Raw genomic sequence first — 19,293 nt, 5'->3', positions numbered from 1 at the left:
CAGATTTGTTGTTTTTGCTCAAGATGGCTTTGGCTAGTAGAGGGTTTTTATGGTACCATACAAATTTTAGGATTGCTTTTTTTTCTATTTCTGTTAAAAATATCATTGAAATTTTTTAATTGGAACTTTGATAGGGATTGCATTCAATCTATAGATTGCTTTGGATAGTATGAACATTTTAACAATATTAATTCTTCCAATCCATAAACATAAGATATCCTTCCATTTGTTTGTATCTTCTTCAATTTCATTCATTACCATCATCATTCATTTTACAGCTTTTAGTATATAGACCTTTAACCTCCTTAGTTAAATTTATTTATAGGTATATTTTGATGCTATTATAAATGGGATTGTTTTCTTAATTTCCTTTTAAGATGCTTCGTTTTTAATGTACAGGAATGCTACTGGTTTTGTATGTTGATTTTGTGTCCTACAACTTTACTGAATTTGTTTATTAGTTTCATTAGTTTTTTTTGGTGGACGGTTTTCTATATATAAAGGTTTTCTATATATAAGATCATGTTGCCAGCAAAGACTATTTAACTTCTTCCTTTTTTATTTAAATGCCTTTTATTTATTTTTATTACCTAATTGCTCTGGCTAAAAAAATGTGCTCTTGAAGCACAGCATTTAGAATGTATCTGTGGCCACAGAGTGGGATCTTGGCATCTATCATCAATAAATGGTGTTGAGAGGAAACTGGAATTCAAGAAGTCCTGTGTATCCTCTGTAATTTTTATAGCCCTATGGAACTGCACAGCTAGAATTCATAAAAGCTATAGTAACTTGAGCAAAACCACAGAGGTTAGGTTTTCCATATTTTGTTAGGCCCCATTTAGCTAAAGCATATGGTATGGGAGGTATGCCTGGAAATGTCACTTTTGGTAAAATTGCAAGAGGACTTTGAATGCTTTGTGGGCATTTGTGAATGTTCAGGAAGCTATGAGAAATTAATTAAGATTCCTGACAAATGAAATAGCATGACTTGAAATTTACTTCAGAAAAATTAATCCTGCCACACCGTGTAGGTTGAATTGGAGTAAAAAAAATGCAAATAAATGGGATAACCAGTTAAAAAGATGATTATAGTAGCTCAGAAAAAGAAGAAATGAGACTTCCCAGGGATTTATTTATTCTCACTTCTCAGACTGTGTTATGGAACTTCCGAGTTGCCAGATAAGAGCCTTCCAATAAAAAAGTAGGTGTCCTTGTCATTCCCAGGAATTCTCATGGTAAAAGGAAAAGATAAATAATTCTATATAAAGACATTTCTGGGAAGAGAAAAGAGAACTCTAGATCTCTGGGGCAGAGGCTGCTGAATACAATCTCATAAACATTTCCCCCTTCTCTCATTATAATAGAAGCCTAATATTATTTGAGACAGCAATGAACCTAGCTAAAAGGCTGCATTTCGTATCCTCCTTGCACCTGACTGTGGTAAAATGATAAAGATCCAGGTAATGAAAAGTGGTAGAAATAGCAGAAAAAATGCTAAAGGAAACCAACTTAACTGGAAACTGGGACCTTTTGTTCTATCCTCCTCCTTCCTGTTGCCAGCCTGGAACAATGATGTAATGTTATTCCAGCTGCCATCTTGGACAATGAGGTGACCTTGAGAATGAAAGCACTATACTGATGGTGGTGAAGTGGTAAATGGCCCTGAACATCTCTTGCATGAGGGGCAAACTCCTCTCTTGTTTGAATCACTATTGATTGTTTGGTATTTCCTATTAATATTATACACAGCTAAACCTAGTCTTAAGTAATACAGCCACTTCGCAAAAGTAAACTTTGGGAGCCTGGGACTTAGACTTAGACTTGACTCTCTTAAAGTAATTGTTAAATTATTAAAATAAAGAATCCCAGAGATAGTAACTACTATAACCGCTCATTTCCTACAAGGCTCAAGCTATTAAACCTACTCTGTATAGCCTCCGTCAAGACGGCATTATTTTCAATTGTTTCCTACAATTCTGCACAACATACATCTTCTTTTTCATCCCTACCACCATTGCCTTAATTCTGCTCTCTTATTTTCTGTGCCTATTGACACAAGCCTCCTCACTTGTTTCCCTGTCTCTAGTTTTATCCACCCCTCACTCCACCCACATTGCCTACATGTCTTCCACACTGACAACAAAATGCCATGTCCAAACCCAAAGCCAATTACATCATTTCTTACTTAAAGCCTTTGTATGGCTCCAGATAACCTGGAACTGAATTTTTCTGTTTCAACCTTATCTCCCCGTAATCTACTCCACATACTCCATTTCCCATTTACATCTCTTCTTAAACTCCTGAAGTCACACTGCCTCATGCCTCCTGTCTTTTCACTGTAATGCTCTTCCATCTCTTACCCACCTGGCTTGCCTTTGTCCGTATTTAAAGACTGTGGGGGGCACCTAAGGCAGGAGTTCTCAAATGTTTTGGTCTCAGAGTCAGAGTCTACTCTTAAATATTATTGGGGACTGCAAGATGACTTACTCATGTCATTTATATCTGTTAATATTTACCAAGTAGAAATTTAAAATGAGAACAATTTTTACTATTTACATGAAATCCATTTTCAAATAACAGTAATATGTACCAAAATATAAAAAAGTTTTTTATTTAAAAATACATTTTCAAAAAATTCATGAAAAACTGGCATTGCTTTACATTTTTGCAAATTTCTCTAACACTGGTTTCATAAGATACAGATTTTAATGTCTTCATCTACATTCAGTCTGTATTGCTATGTTGGTTTGCTTGAAGTATATGATGAAAATTTGGAATATTTTGTGGATATTATTTGAATCTGCACAAAAATTCAACAACTGATAACCTCTTATTAGCTGCAATATGGAGTCTGAAACTATACTAATGAATTTTTTGTATTGTGTTACATTAAAACCCATTGGTCAACCTTAAATGAGTCTTTTATTTAAAAGCATGATCTCTATAGCATCATGTGTGGGTCATTTGAAAAACACCAGTTTACTGAGTCATGTAATATTGATACACTGACCACACAATATCAAAAAAAAAATACATTTTTCACTGTCACCACAAATCTTATCAGCAAAGGCTTTAAGTAGTAGGAAACCATCAAGTTCCCAGTGGCAGATTCCAAAATTATGATTTTTGTGTGAAAGCTCCAATTTGATCATTGCCAACAAATACGGTTGTTTTCCTTAAATTAATATACTTTCTTTAGGAATATGTCTGCCTAACACCCAGATCTGAACAGCCATAGTTTTTCTATGTCGTTCTTCCAAATAAAAAGATTTTCCATGCAAAAAGGCAGCTAGTTCAACTTGCAACTAAATTACACAACTACTTTTCTTCAAGGCAGCCTTTGTACTTTAGTATGAGCAAAAAACCTTCATGGCACAACTACTTTGCCCCACAGATGTTATAAAGGTGTTACACAGGGTTGACATTTAATTAAAGTAATATTTTTTACTGATTATTGGAGAGAATTCTTAAAGAAAACTGGCATTGTTTACTGTGAGTACACGGTGTGTTAAAGAAGACAATGACTACTTACATAATTTGGTACTGCTCCTCATGCTCTGGCACCTGTAGTTTTACCTACCATTGCTTTTGCACCATCAATACAAATGGTAACAGAGTGAAAAGAAAGAAAATAATAGCTTAGGTTTATTAAGAAAAGAGTTTTGGCCGGGCGCGGTCGCTCAAGCCTGTAATCCCAGTACTTTGGGAGGCCGAGACGGGCGGATCACGAGGTCAGGAGATCGAGACCATCCTGGCTAACACGGTGAAACCCTGTCTCTACTAAAAAATACAAAAAAACTAGCCGGGCGAGGTGGCGGGCGCCTATAGTCCCAGCTACTCGGGAGGCTGAGGCAGGAGAATGGCGTAAACCCAGGAGGCGGAGCTTGCAGTGAGCTGAGATCCGGCCACTGCACTCCAGCCTGGGCGCCAGAGCGAGACTCCGTCTCAAAAAAAAAAAAAAAAAAAAGAAAAAAAGAAAAGAGTTTTGACCTCATGAACCCCCTAAAATGGCGTTGAGATCTTCGGGGGCTCAGGGACTTAACCTTGAGAACCACTTGTCTGTGAGACTAATCTTCCCCTCTTTGAGGAGTTGCCACCTTTCCACTCCTTTGATAAGGCTCCTGTGGAAGCTGCCCATTTCTAAGTAAACCTGCCCCACCGTTACTTCTGATTGATTGTCTCAGAGAGACCCAGTGAATCCTTTCCCCAGGAAATTTGGCCTTAGAACTTTGAAAAGTGGACAGTTCACTGAAGCAGCCTCTTTTAGTGTCTGAGGCTATGAGATATAAAGCCTTAGAAGTGTCAGTGACAATACCTCCTGTCAAAGCGACCAAGAGACAGAGGAGACCATCTGCATTGAGTGAAACAGAGATGAGAGGTGGAGAGAAATCAAATGTTAATGTTCAAATAAATGGACCCAGATTTTTCTTAGGTCCAGCCATGTTGCCATTCTTGATGTTAATACCCCAGTATCTCTACAATAAAAACTCCTCTTTATATATTGTTTATATAAATTTATATATTGTTTACACAAATTTTCTGTTACTTAAAAGCATCTGGGAAAAAAAATTGGCTCAAGAGACTCATCTGTGAAGCCTCCTTGACTCCATCCTGTAAGCAGAATTGATAATGTCAAATCAATTGGTTTGCCAAAATTAAAATTAGCCCTCATCTCTACCATAACACCTGCCTCACTGTAATCTCATTGTACTGTAATGGTTTCTCACTAGAATGTTCCCCCTAATACATTACAAGCTCTAAGAAAGCGGTATAAGTAGAGGACTTTTTAAAAACTCAAATCTTAGCAAATTAAATGTATAAATGGATAAGTAGGGAAAAAGAGACAGAAAGAAGGAAGGAATAAAAAGAGCACATTCACACAGACATAAAATCTTGTTATATTACTTCCTGGTTAAGTCATTTTGGCTGTCTGAACCTGCACCAACCCACTTGCAAAATACCTAGGCCCCTAGGCTGAAGCTGAAATTCAGACACTTAAATGCCTTCACTAAGTAAAATTGTCCTAAGTTATGGAAATTTATCCTTGCTGGCTCAGTTTGAAACACTGATGTTATGGAAACTATATCTTTGATCGTTTCTCTCAAAATCAAGAAAATTGTGACATTTATAAAACTTTGTATTTTATAAACAAAACTGTATAAATTGGAGGTATCCAAATAGACCCCACCCACCTTCCCCATTTAACTACTTAGTCAAGAAACTTGAAAATTAAGTCCCTCAAACCGTTAAATGTAATAACCAAATATAAAGGTTATAACTCTTTGACAATCTTTTAATATTCATTTCCTCATCTGTAAAACAGGGAAAAATATCCGACAGAGTTGCCACAAAGGTTAAATGAGACTCTGTCTTTCTAGCAATGTACTAGCATGGGGTAAGCTAAGTCGATTATTTTACAAGCTTTTTCTTCTCTCCCAGAAACATTATGTACTTTAGGCTTCCTCTCAGGAAGTTAGGATTGAAATAACATTTATAGATGAGCTAAGTCAGAGGATGGCCTAAATTCACATAGCTTAGTAACTGCCACTGCCGGGAGCCCAACGCAGGCTTCCTGACTCCGCACCCTGCTCGTCCATTACACCTGTAGTCTCTCCCCTTCAGGCAAAGAGCGCTAAGATTTCAGTTCTAGTATTTTATTCTACCTTCGGGTATTTAAGCAAATGAATTTTGTAAAGAATTGAGAAAGAACTGAAAATAATAGTGAACATTTGAAGGCATTACAAGGTGTGTGAAAGTAATGACAAGCAGGTTTGAAATAACAAGACATGAATTTCAGTTGGTGACTGCCCTGACACCAGCTTGGCGAGTTGGGGAAGTCAGTTAAGCAAAAGGCACAGCAATTATGTTACATGCAAAGCAGAATTTTTTTCTTGTCTTACCGGAAAAGGGAATGAATTCATTTTCTGAGCACCTATGTTCAGGCACTTCACAAGCATTATATTAATTAATTCTTATAACAGTCCTGCTCCGTGTGTATTATTATCCCTACTTTTTCTGACAAGATATCTGGGATCTAATAGTTTAATTTGCCCAGGCTGACAAAATTAGTACCTGCAATTCCCACTACCCTAGACTGTTCTACCTGCCTTAAAAGATCACTGTGAGATAAAATGAAATAAGAGATAAGAACAAACATGTCACACTGTCCAAAAGGTGGGACTACTGGTGAATAGTCCTCAGCTGCGAAGTCAGGAAACCTGACTTTAAAGTTCTTACCTCTCCACTTACTATTAACAAGTGTACAGGCTTGTCAACATCACTTCACTTCTCTGAACCTCAGTTTTCTCAACAATAAATGGGGCACAAGATCACAGGCATCGTGGCCTGCCTTACAGACCATTAGGAGACTCCAGCAAGATCGCAATTGTAAAAACCCTTTGTGCTCTGTAGAACCCTATACAAATGTGTGCTATTATTATTATTGCTATTACCATTATTATTACACCATGTTCTTTGGGCAAGACATTTATGTTAAACTGACACAGCACATAATTGGAGTGCTCAAGTTAAATAAATGAAGTCAGCTGTCTGACTCCTTTAAGATAAATGATGTTATTACAACATAATTGTATAACCCCATATAGCTTACAGCAGCAAAAGGATGTGTATTTCACATGCCCTCCTATAATTACATCCCCATTATAATTTTGCAGTTAGTTGCGATGAGCTCTGGTCATGAAAACATGCCAATTTTGTATGGGATTGAAGTCTGCCTAATTTTAGCAAATTGAGAGTCACACAAAAGAAAAGAGATAAATACTATGTTGTTATTTTTCATTAGAGAATTGCTATATTAAGAGGCTGTGATCCAGCTGTGTTTGTTTAAATAAAAGTGTGATTTGAATACCTCCTACAGCTAATGTTCCTGCCAATGAATAAAAGATAAAAATGCGGCTCTCGTTGGATGGGAGTCTCTGCGTTCTAGCTGACTCGGAGATTTATTGTTCCACATAAGGAAGCTGAAAGCGTGGAGGGCAGACCACACGCAGCGGCCTTTTGTGTATTGTTTCAAGTCGTATCACTAATAGATTTCTTCCACCGAGGCTCCCAGCAATTCAGCTGTGCTCAAATGCTCCACTTAACTGTGAAAAAAAATAATAATAAAATAGTAATTATGCCTAAATGGCAAATGCAGCCCAGCTCAATGCCACAAGGAAGAAAGTAAACAGGAACGAATACCATTCAGAGAAGAAATGCTGTATTTTAGTGTCCTGGTGATAATGGATTTAAGTCTCATTTTTCTTTCAAACAGACTCCTCTCACTCATATCCCAGTGCCTCTCTTTCCCCTGTGTCTCCCCTAAAAACTAGCAATATTCTCCTGACATTCATTCCCCTCAAGTCAGCCACCTCAGAATGAAAGAAATATGATGTCCAGGCTATAGACAACATATTGCAATTCCAAAGCCTGTGGAGTGATGTTCTAGGAGCGTGGCACACTGGGATATAGGCAGGGTTAAAATCTCCACCCTCAGGCAGATCACAGTCTAATGATGGATGTAAGATATGCGTTCCCCATTCTCCAAACTGCTAACTATCTTTTTGAAAAATGTCATTATCTCACTGCTTGCTCTTGATCACTCAATTCCTGCCGAATTCCACTTTTCATCTTAAAGTAGCCATAGCAGACTTCTTATAGACACACACACACACAGACACATACACACACGTGCATGGACACACAGCATGCTATCTCTTACCTCAGGCCTTTGCAAGCACTGCCTACCTTCTCTACTGACTTTTCTTCCCTCCCTTACTCATGTAGCAGACTCCTACTCATTTTCATGATTTAATTCAAACACCATTTCCCAGAAATCTTCCCTGCTCCACTCCCACGGGTTCTCCAAGTATGGGACGAGCGGACCTCCTCTCCGCTGCAAAGATGCACTGCATAATCTGTCCTGCTGATCCTCAGCCCAGGAGGCTGGACTGGGCTAGAGAGACATGCATTATGTCTTTCCCAACCCCAATCTGGAGCGGAGGGAGCATATTTCTTGCTTTCTCTCTTTTCTCTCCCCACCAATCTTTATCATTCACCAGAATCACAGCCATCGTCAGCAACTGTCACTGATAGGAGTGCATTTTCAGATGAGTTAGAACTAGAATAAGGAGACCTATAGTTGACTGAAATGTTCTGTTTGTTTCTCTGTCTCCCCTATTAAGCTTCTGAGGGTGGGAACTGTGTCATTTCACCCCGGTAACCTCAGGGTCCCTAACATTGACTAGAAATTTATAGATGTGTAAAATGATGGATGGATGGATGGATGGATGGACCGATGGATGGGTGGATGGATGGATAATAAAACATAATTTAGGAAAGGAGACCGGTGACATTTGAAAAGGGAAAACAAGTTGCAATGAAAGCCAAAATGAGGGACAGTTCATTTACAGAGGGAAAATAATGGAAGATCCATATGGGAAGAGTGACCGCTGAGGTAAGACTTAAAAGATCTTGTGATTAGGAACTGAGCATCCCAGTCAGAGGGTATAGTGAAAGTAACTACTGAACAAACACACCGGAACCTACACTATTCAAAGGGTCCAGTCACTTTAGAAATCAACACTTTTTTTTTTTTTCAGTAATAACCAACCTCTGAGAACTTAAGAAACAATCTTCAAGACATACCTGCATAGATACCGAAAAAAAAAAAAATCAGTTTCAGATGGTTTTGTTTCGCTGTTTTTATAAAACCCAACTCTGGACTAACTAGCTTGATTTTCCACCTTTCTGTTCTTTCAAAGGCTGAGTACATATGATTCTCATCTACAGTATGTGCTCAATATTGAATGAAGTGACTGAACTAATAAACTCAAAATTACTATCACTGGGGACAATAAAAGTGTCACATCACTTCATCAGAGTCACCACTTCATGGTGAAGAAGAATTGCTTGGTTTGAGGTTGGGGGAGGAGAAGCCCCCCTCATTGACTGCCTAATTCTGTGCACAGTATTTAATCTTGCTGAGCTTCCATTTCCTCTTCTACAAATGACATTAAAAACAGTTGCATCTAAGGCTATTGTTGAAATCAAATGAGACAACTATTAGGTTAAACCACATGAAATTGCCATTTGATAGGTGAAAGAGCAGCAATTTTATGTGGTTCAAGCTAATGGAACAGTGATTAGAATATGATAAATGCTCAATTTATGTTAATAATAAATCTTTATTGTGTATACATGATAAATACTAGTTTAAACTGTATTTATATCATTTAGAAGCAGTTAATCAATAAGTCACTTATTGTCCTAATTGAAAAATAAGTCCCTGCAAATACCCAACTATGTGTTCTGGGAACAGTTTAGAAAACATTGTATCGTATTCATTTCTTGACCTTTTCTGTTGGCATCTGTCAAGGATATTGAAAAGATAGAGTCATGTTCAAAAGCCTTCCTTAATTTTCATCACCAGTTCACCAGTAACTTATTGTTCATCTGTAAAATGACATTGATGATATTTGCTTATAGGTATACTGTAAGGGTAAAAAGAAATTCAAATTTCCAATGCAAAGAAGGTACTCAACAAATAGAAACCTGTGTGATTGCAAAAGACCAAGATCTATAAAAAGAGTAGAGTATTTCAAACACACAAAAAAATGATAGGGAGAAAGTTTATTCAAGAGCAGGTTACAGCCATAGGTATTCTGGCCTCATGTTAAAGTTTTTTTTTTAATTGAAATCCTATGACCTGGCATGTAATTCTAAGGAACTGGTGTGCTGGGGCTGACTTAGTTAAGGCCAAGTGGAGGCCTGAGTGGCTGCTTGTCAGAAGCCATTGACTCTTTTTTGTGTGTGTGTGTGTGTGTGTGTGTGTGTTTAAAGGAAAACCTTTATTATAAAAAGACAGATTGTAGACTCTTGGTAAATATATCTATGATACATATATAGGATACAGGGAGTTATATGTACAAGCAATTATCCCGCATAAGAACAATGAGCAAAAGACCTATGATCGTGTCAGTATTTCCCCCAAAGAGCAATCAGTACAGTGCTTTGTAGGTGTCAGAAGTCAGAGGTATGTGCATTTAATAATCATGTTATTAATAATAAGAGTTTCCATTTGGAGAGCTGTTACTGTGAGTGCTGGAACAAGAATGTTAGATCGAGGTTTAAAACTGTTCTTTCTTTGCCATTCCTAGCTGTTTCTGCTTGAGGAAATCATTTTAACTTTTCGTGTTCCATTGTTACATTTGTGAAAGAATGGGATTTACTTCATAGAGTTATTGAGATGCTTAAATGAGACAATGCACATAACACTCTTAGCACTACTCTTGGCACTCAACAAGTGTTAATTAAATCTTATTTGCTATTATTATTGTTGATGTTAGGGTCATTGTTAAGAACTTGATGCCAACCATTTGATTTCTGTCCATTGGAAGCACGTTTCTCACATTTAACTGGTCAATTGCCAAATCTATTTCTCACAGCACACAACATCACATAACATTTTGCCATGTAAATTTTCTTTATTTTTTTTTTAATTTATTTATTATTATTATACTTTAAGTTGTAGGGTACATGTGCATAACGTGCAGGTTTGTTACATATGTATACTTGTGCCATGTTGGTGTGCTGCACCCATCAACTCGTCATTTACATCAGGTATAACTCCCAATGCAATCCCTCCCCCCTCCCCCCTCCCCATGATAGGCCCCTGTGTGTGATGTTCCCCTTCCTGAGTCCAAGTGATCTCATTGTTCAGTTCCCACCTATGAGTGAGAACATGCGGTGTTTGGTTTTCTGTTCTTGTGATAGTTTGCTAAGAATGATGGTTTCCAGCTGCATCCATGTCCCTACAAAGGACACAAACTCATCCTTTTTGATGGCTGCATAGTATTCCATGGTGTATATGTGCCACATTTTCTTAATCCAATCTGTCACTGATGGACATTTGGGTTGATTCCAAGTCTTTGCTATTGTGAATAGTGCTGCAATAAACATACGTGTGCATGTGTCTTTATAGCAGCATAATTTATAATCCTTTGGGTATATACCCAGTAATGGGATGGCTGGGTCATATGGTACATCTAGTTCTAGATCCTTGAGGAATCGCCATACTGTTTTCCATAATGGTTGAACTAGTTTACAATCCCACCAACAGTGTAAAAGTGTTCCTATTTCTCCACATCCTCTCCAGCACCTGTTGTTTCCTGACTTTTTAATGATCGCCATTCTAACTGCTGTGAGATGGTATCTCATTGTGGTTTTGATTTGCATTTCTCTGATGGCCAGTGATGATGAGCATTTTTTCATGTGTCTGTTGGCTGTATGAATGTCTTCTTTTGAGAAATGTCTGTTCATATCCTTTGCCCATTTTTTGATGGGGTTGTTTGTTTTTTTCTTGTAAATTTGTTTGAGTTCTTTGTAGGTTCTGGATATTAGCCCTTTGTCAGATGAGTAGATTGCAAAAATTTTCTCCCATTCTGTAGGTTGCCTGTTCACTCTGATGGTAGTTTCTTTTGCTGTGCAGAAGCTCTTTAGTTTAATGAGATCCCATTTGTCAATTTTGGCTTTTGCTGCCGTTGCTTTTGGTGTTTTAGACATGAAGTCTTTGCCAATGCCTATGTCCTGAATGGTACTACCTAGGTTTTCCTCTAGGATTTTTATGGTATTAGGTCTAACATTTAAGTCTCTAATCCATCTTGAATTAATTTTCGTATAAGGAGTAAGGAAAGGATCCAGTTTCAGCTTTCTACTTATGGCTAGCCAATTTTCCCAGCACCATTTATTAAATAGGGAATCCTTTCCCCATTTCTTGTTTCTCTCAGGTTTGTCAAAGATCAGATGGCTGTAGATGTGTGGTATTATTTCTGAGGACTCTGTTCTGTTCCATTGGTCTATATCTCTGTTTTGGTACCAGTACCATGCTGTTTTGGTTACTGTAGCCTTGTAGTATAGTTTGAAGTCAGGTAGTGTGATGCCTCCAGCTTTGTTCTTTTGACTTAGGATTGTCTTGGAGATGCGGGCTCTTTTTTGGTTCCATATGAACTTTAAAGCAGTTTTTTCCAATTCTGTGAAGAAACTCATTGGTAGCTTGATGGGGATGGCATTGAATCTATAAATTACCTTGGGCAGTATGGCCATTTTCACGATATTGATTCTTCCTATCCATGAGCATGCTATGTTCTTCCATTTGTTTGTGTCCTCTTTTATTTCACTGAGCAGTGGTTTGTAGTTCTCCTTGAAGAGGTCCTTTACATCCCTTGTAAGTTGGATTCCTAGGTATTTTATTCTCTTTGAAGCAATTGTGAATGGAAGTTCATTCCTGATTTGGCTCTCTGTTTATCTGTTACTGGTGTATAAGAATGCTTGTGATTTTTGCACATTAATTTTGTATTCTGAGACTTTGCTGAAGTTGCTTATCAGCTTAAGGAGATTTTGGGCTGAGACAATGGGGTTTTCTAAATATACAATCATGTCGTCTGCAAACAGGGACAGTTTGACTTCTTCTTTTCCTAACTGAATACCCTTGATTTCTTTCTCTTGCCTAATTGCCCTAGCCAGAACTTCTAGCACTATGTTGAATAGGAGTGGTGAGAGAGGGCATCCCTGTCTTGTGCCAGTTTTCAAAGGGAATTTTTCCAGTTTTTGCCCATTCAGTATGATATTGGCTGTGGGTTTGTCATAAATAGCTCTTATTATTTTGAGGTACGTTCCATCAATACCGAATTTATTGAGCGTTTTTAGCATGAAGGGCTGTTGAATTTTGCAAAAGCCTTTTCTGCATCTATTGAGATAATCATGTGGTTCTTGTCTTTGGTTCTGTTTATATGCTGGATTATGTTTATTGATTTGCGAATGTTGAACCAGCCTTGCATCCCAGGGATGAAGCCCACTTGATCATGGTGGATAAGCTTTTTGATGTGTTGCTGAATCCGGTTTGCCAGTATTTTATTGAGGATTTTTGCATCAATGTTCATCAGGGCTATTGGTCTAAAATTCTCTTTTTTTGTTGTGTCTCTGCCAGGCTTTGGTATCAGGATGATGTTGGCCTCATAAAATGAGTTAGGGAGGATTCCCTCTTTTTCTATTGATTGGAATAGTTTCAGAAGGAATGGTACCAACTCCCCCTTGTACCTCTGGTAGAATTCAGCTGTGAATCCATCTGGTCCTGGACTTTTTTTGGTTGGTAGGCTATTAATTATTGCCTCAATTTCAGAGCCTACTATTGGTCTATTCAGGGATTCAACTTCTTCCTGGTTTAGTCTTGGAAGAGTGTAAGTGTCCAGGAAATTATCCATTTCTTCTAGATTTTCCAGTTTATTTGCGTAGAGGTGTTTATAGTATTCTCTGATGGTAGTTTGTATTTCTGTGGGGTCGGTGGTGATATCCCCTTTATCATTTTTAATTGCGTCGATTTGATTCTTCTCTCTTTTCTTCTTTATTAGTCTTGCTAGTGGTCTGTCAATTTTGTTGATCTTTTCAAAAACCAACTCCTGGATTCATTGATTTTTTGGAGAGTTTTTTGTGTCTCTATCTCCTTCAGTTCTGCTCTGATCTTAGTTATTTCTTGCCTTCTGCTAGCTTTCGAATGTGTTTGCTCTTGCTTCTCTAGTTCTTTTAATTGCGATGTTAGAGTGTCAATTTTAGATCTTTCCTGCTTTCTCTTGTGGGCATTTAGTGCTATAAATTTCCCTCTACACACTGCTTTAAATGTGTCCCAGAGATTCTGGTATGTTGTATCTTTGTTCTCATTGGTTTCAAAGAACATCTTTATTTCTGCCTTCATTTCGTTATGTACCCAGTAGTCATTCAGGAGCAGGTTGTTCAGTTTCCATGTAGTTGAGCGGTTTTGATTGAGTTTCTTAGTCCTGAGTTCTAGTTTGATTGCACTGTGGTCTGAGAGACAGTTTGTTATAATTTCTGTTCTTGTACATTTGCTGAGGAGTGCTTTACTTCCAATTACATGGTCAATTTTGGAGTAAGTACGATGTGGTGCTGAGAAGAATGTATATTCTGTTGATTTGGGGTGGAGAGTTCTATAGATGTCTATTAGGTCTGCTTGCTGCAGAGATGAGTTCAATTCCTGGATATCCTTGTTAACTTTCTGTCTCGTTGATCTGTCTAATGTTGACAGTGGAGTGTTGAAGTCTCCCATTATTATTGTATGGGAGTCTAAGTCTCTTTGTAAGTCTCTAAGGACTTGCTTGATGAATCTGGGTGCTCCTGTATTGGGTGCATATATATTTAGGATAGTTAGCTCTTCCTGTTGAATTGATCCCTTTACCATTATGTAATGGCCTTCTTTGTCTCTTTTGATCTTTGATGGTTTAAAGTCTGTTTTATCAGAGACTAATATTGCAATCCCTGCTTTTTTTTGTTCTCCATTTGCTTGGTAAATCTTCCTCCATCCCTTTATTTTGAGCCTATGTATGTCTCTGCGTGTGAGATGGGTCTCCTGAATACAGCAGACTGATGGGTCTTGACTCTTGATCCAGTTAGCCAGTCTGTGTCTTTTAATTGGAGCATTTAGTCCATTTACATTTAAGGTTAAGATTGTTATGTGTGAACTTGATCCTGCCATTATGATATTAACTGGTTATTTTGCTCGTTAGTTGATGCAGTTTCTTCCTAGCCTCGATGGTCTTTACATTTTGGCATGTTTTTGCAATGGCTGGTACCGGTTGTTCCTTTCCATGTTTAGTGCTTCCTTCAGGGTCTCTTGTAAGGCAGACCTAGTGGTGACAAAATCTCTAAGCATTTGCTTATCTGTAAAGGATTTTATTTCTCCTTCACTTATGAAACTTAGTTTGGCTGGATATGAAATTCTGGGTTTAAAATTCTTTTCTTTAAGAATGTTGAATATTGGCCCCCACTCTCTTCTGGCTTGGAGAGTTTCTGCCGAGAGATCTGCTGTTAGTCTGATGGGCTTCCCTTTGTGGGTAACCCGACCTTTCTCTCTGGCTGCCCTTAAGATTTTTTCCTTCATTTCAACTTTGGTGAATCTGGCAATTATGTGTCTTGGAGTTGCTCTTCTCGAGGAGTATCTTTGTGGCGTTCTCTGTATTTCCTGGATTTGAATGTTGGCCGACCTACTAGGTTGGGGAAGTTCTCCTGGATGATATCCTGAAGAGTGTTTTCCAACTTGGTTCCATTTTCCCCCTCACTTTCAGGCACCTCAATCAGATGTAGATTTGGTCTTTTTACATAATCCCATACTTCTTGCAGGCTTTGTTCATTTCTTTTTCTTCTTTGTTCTTTTGGTTTCTCTTCTCGCTTCATTTCATTCATTTGATCCTCAATCGCAGATACTCTTTCTTCCAGTTGATCGAGTCGGTTACTGAAGCTTGTGCATTTGTCACGTATTTCTCGTGTCATGGTTTTCATCTCTTTCATTTCGTTTATGACCTTCTCTGCATTAATTACTCTAGCCATCAATTCTTCCACTTTTTTTCAAGATTTTTAGTTTCTTTGCGCTGGGTACGTAATTCCTCCTTTAGCTCTGAGAAATTTGATGGACTGAAGCCTTCTTCTCTCATCTCGTCAAAGTCATTCTCTGTCCAGCTTTGATCCGTTGCTGGCAATGAGCTGTGCTCCTTTGCTGGGGGAGATGCGCTCTTATTTTTTGAATTTCCAGCTTTTCTGCCCTGCTTTTTCCCCATCTTTGTGGTTTTATCTGCCTCTGGTCTTGATGATGGTGATGTACTGATGGGGTATTGGTGTAGGTGTCCTTCCTGTTTGATAGTTTTCCTTCTAACAGTCAGGACCCTCAGCTGTAGGTCTGTTGGAGATTGCTTGAGGTCCACTCCAGACCCTGTTTGCCTGGCTATCAGCAGCAGAGGCTGCAGAAGATAGAATATTTCTGAACAGAGAGTGTACCTGTCTGATTCTTGCTTTGGAAGCTTCCTCTCAGGGGTGTACTCCACCCTGTGAGGTGTGGGGTGTCAGACTGCCCCTAGTGGGGGATGTCTCCCAGTTAGGCTACTCAGGGGTCAGGGACCCACTTGAGCAGGGAATCTGTCCCTTCTCAGATCTCAACCTCTGTGTTGGGAGATCCACTGCTCTCTTCAAAGCTGTCAGACAGAGTCGTTTGCGTCTGCAGAGGTTTCGGCTGTGTTTGTTATTGCCCTGTCCCCAGAGGTGGAGTCTACAGAGACAGGCAGGTTTCCTTGAGCTGCTGTGAGCTCCACCCAGTTCGAGCTTCCCAGCAGCTTTGTTTACCTACTTAAGCCTCAGCAATGGCGGGCGCCCCTCCCCCAGCCTCGCTGCTGCCTTGCCGGTAGATCACAGACTGCTGTGCTAGCAATGAGGGAGGCTCCGTGGGTGTGGGACCCTCCCGGCCAGGTGTGGGATATGATCTCCTGGTGTGCCTGTTTGCTTAAAGCGCAGTATTGGGGTGGGAGTTACCCGATTTTCCAGGTGTTGTATGTCTCAGTTCCCCTGGCTAGGAAAAGGGATTCCCTTCCCCCTTGCGCTTCCCAGGTGCCGCAATGCCTTGCCCTGCTTCAGCTCTCGCTGGTCGGGCTGCAGCAGCTGACCAGCACTGATCGTCCGGCACTCCCCAGTGAGATGAACCCAGTACCTCAGTTGAAAATGCTGAAATCACCGGTCTTCTGTGTCGCTTGCGCTGGGAGTTGGAGACTGGAGCTGTTCCTATTCGGCCATCTTGCTCCGCCTCCCCGCCATTGACTCTTGAAGGCCCAGGAATGTCAGGGAGTCTGGTTTTTACTGTGAGTCAATTTAAATAACCAGAATGCATAAAGTCTTTAAAAATCTATTCAAACAGTAACTTTCATGACCAAATTAAAAGTACATGTTTTTTCTCTAAGTCTATGGTGTGGGGATCAAAACTAGATGTGAACTACTCAGAAGGATCTGATAAATAGCAGAGGTTTCTCACCTAGAAGTACATGAAGGATGTATTCATTTTTACCATCAGAAATGTTTATTATCCTTATCAGCAATAATAATAAACTAAGTTACAACAACACACTAAAGTGCTTGGCAGACATGGTTTTTATCAAGTGAAAAATACTAATATCCATCCAATAAATCAACTTATTTTGGTTACATTTTGGAATATCTGAGAGCTCACATGTGGGGATTGCAAGAGGATACTGTCAGGAAATGTTCACGTGTGTACACAGGGGCATGCTATAACAATGTTCAGAATGTACACCTGGGGACATCAGTCTCACACACTAAATTTGGAGGGCACATCCTAATGTGATGCTGAAAATAATCACTGAATCTCAAAACGCTTCTTCACTTCGAAGAATTTAGACTGGGAGTGATGTGAGATATCCTAAGGGAATTTCTTGGAGATTATCCTTTCCAAAAAGCAGGGGGTGGGGTGGAGGGGAATCAAAGCAAAGGAAAGAAGGCATTCTAAACTACAGTGTGAGGCATGCAAATGGGAAGAGGGAGGAGGGCTCTCTCAAAACCAACCCTGGGATGTCATGCAGGTTTGGCACCAAGAGACAATACGGGCTGATGACTGACAGTACAGGCTCTTGGGGTCATCTTAACCATGTCCACTGCCAATTCTGCCACTCTGAGACCTTGGACAAATCATCTTACTTCTCTGACCTTTTGTTTTTTCATCTGCTGAGGAGGCTACTAATCTCTGCCTGGTGGGAAGTAAGCAGCACAGAGCCTCAGAGAGTCTTTGGGCGATACATGTGGCTAGCGGGGGCCTTCAGTTTGCTCCACCCCTCAAGGAAGACTTTCAGTTGGAAAGGAACAAATAAATGTCAGGCCCCTTCCCAAGGTGTCAGGTACCCAGGCACCTTTCCAGTGGAGCTCTATGGTTCCAAAGAGAAAGGGAAAGAATGCTACATGGGTAGATTCTTGAGATTTTGAGCACGGGAGCAGGCTGAGCTTGGAGGAGATGAACTTGATCTGGGAGTGATGGTTGGCTTGGAAAGCTCCCAGCCCCTGGCCTGGCCTGGCTGAGGCTGTGGCACTGAGCAGACTAATCAGCTCCAGGCTGTGGTGTGATTGCTGCAATATTGGGGGAAATGATAGATTTTCTTCTATCGGAAGTCTGAAATCAATTTAGCATGAGATTTTGGTCATCTGAGAAAGAGTCCAGATGAGAACCAGGAAAAGTTGAACATGAACATATCTTTTCAATATCCTTGACAGATGCCAACAGAAAAAGTTAAGAAATGAATAGGATACAATGTTTTCTAAACTGTTCCCAGAACACATAGTTGAGGTATTCGCAGGGATTCCACCAAAAAAAAAAAAAAAAAAAAGTGTTCTATGTTCACATAAATCTAGAAACTGCTATATACTATATTTATATTCATCTAATACATGTAATTATATTCATGTGATGTATATATTAATTATATTCATCTAATAATTCCCATTAGTAAATCAAATGCTCTGAGAAAGCCTGTAATAAAAAAGGTTTTATTTTGTTCAATCTTGTTTTTAACCCCTGTGTTCGAGTGTGGTTTTATTTTGTTTTCTTTTTAGAACACAATACGTATGAACACCTCTCAAAACACCAGTGCTCTTATGAAGTCAAGTGGAGAAGGATAGAGGATAAAAAAAGATCATGTCAATTAACTATTTCTACATGCGTCTTCCAGGGTCCTGACTAATCCCTCCCAATGTGAGGATGACTCCCATGAGGCACCCTTGTCATTTGCTTCAACAGGAAGACTTACCTCTTGAAAACCTTCTTTAAATTAGTTTTCGCCACCAGTTCAAGTTAGGAGGCTTCCCCTGTACTCTCAGAGCCCTCAGGTTTAGTACATGTGACAACATATTCAAATCTTTTAGAGTCTGTTGTTTCTATTAAGCTGTGAATTCCTTAATGTCACACTTGTGTCGAGATCCCAGTGACTATTCAAATACCCACCAAACATCCTTCACATGATTGTTAAAACTTTGCTAAGCTAAACTTCAAAGGTTGGGCAAAAACCTGCGTGCTCAGTGTGAAAGTCAAAGCAATTCTGAGAGTTTCTCTCCATAGGTAATTGCTTATTCCGAGGTTGGTTGCCTGCACAGAATTGGAGAATCTTACAAGAAGAGGAAGCTGGAAACTTAGCTTACTTAGCTTCTTGCCTTCCAATTGAGAGACTCATCCATGGTACATTAACAGCCAACAAGAAACTTCATTCCATTAGGTTAGTGCAAAAGTAACTGCTGTTTTTGCCATTAAAGATTTTATCTCAACAGTAGGTTCAGGATGTATCCAGGTTACTTCAATCCCACCACCTGTGTTCTGGTTCCAGCATTTAATACCTCTCACGAGTGACATTACACAGGCATCTACGCTGTTCTTTCTTCCTTCATCCACCTTACACAAGATTTGTTACT

General features: G+C 39.2%; 1 long non-coding RNA gene across 1 annotated transcript in view; it reads right to left on the bottom strand.

Annotated features, from left to right (window-relative positions):
* Window positions 1-7,911, bottom strand: part of LOC114672213 (uncharacterized) — a 111,415-nt gene extending 103,504 nt beyond the window's left edge. The window contains exon 1 of the long non-coding RNA XR_003722434.2: window positions 7,721-7,911. This is a non-coding gene — a long non-coding RNA (uncharacterized LOC114672213). The remainder of the gene's footprint in view (window positions 1-7,720) is intronic.
* Between the last annotated feature and the right edge of the window lie 11,382 nt (window positions 7,912-19,293).

Source organism: Macaca mulatta, chromosome 1 (genome assembly GCF_049350105.2).
Source record: "Macaca mulatta isolate MMU2019108-1 chromosome 1, T2T-MMU8v2.0, whole genome shotgun sequence".
Taxonomy (NCBI): Eukaryota; Metazoa; Chordata; class Mammalia; order Primates; family Cercopithecidae; genus Macaca; species Macaca mulatta.
This window is presented reverse-complemented; position numbering and strand designations above follow the sequence as displayed.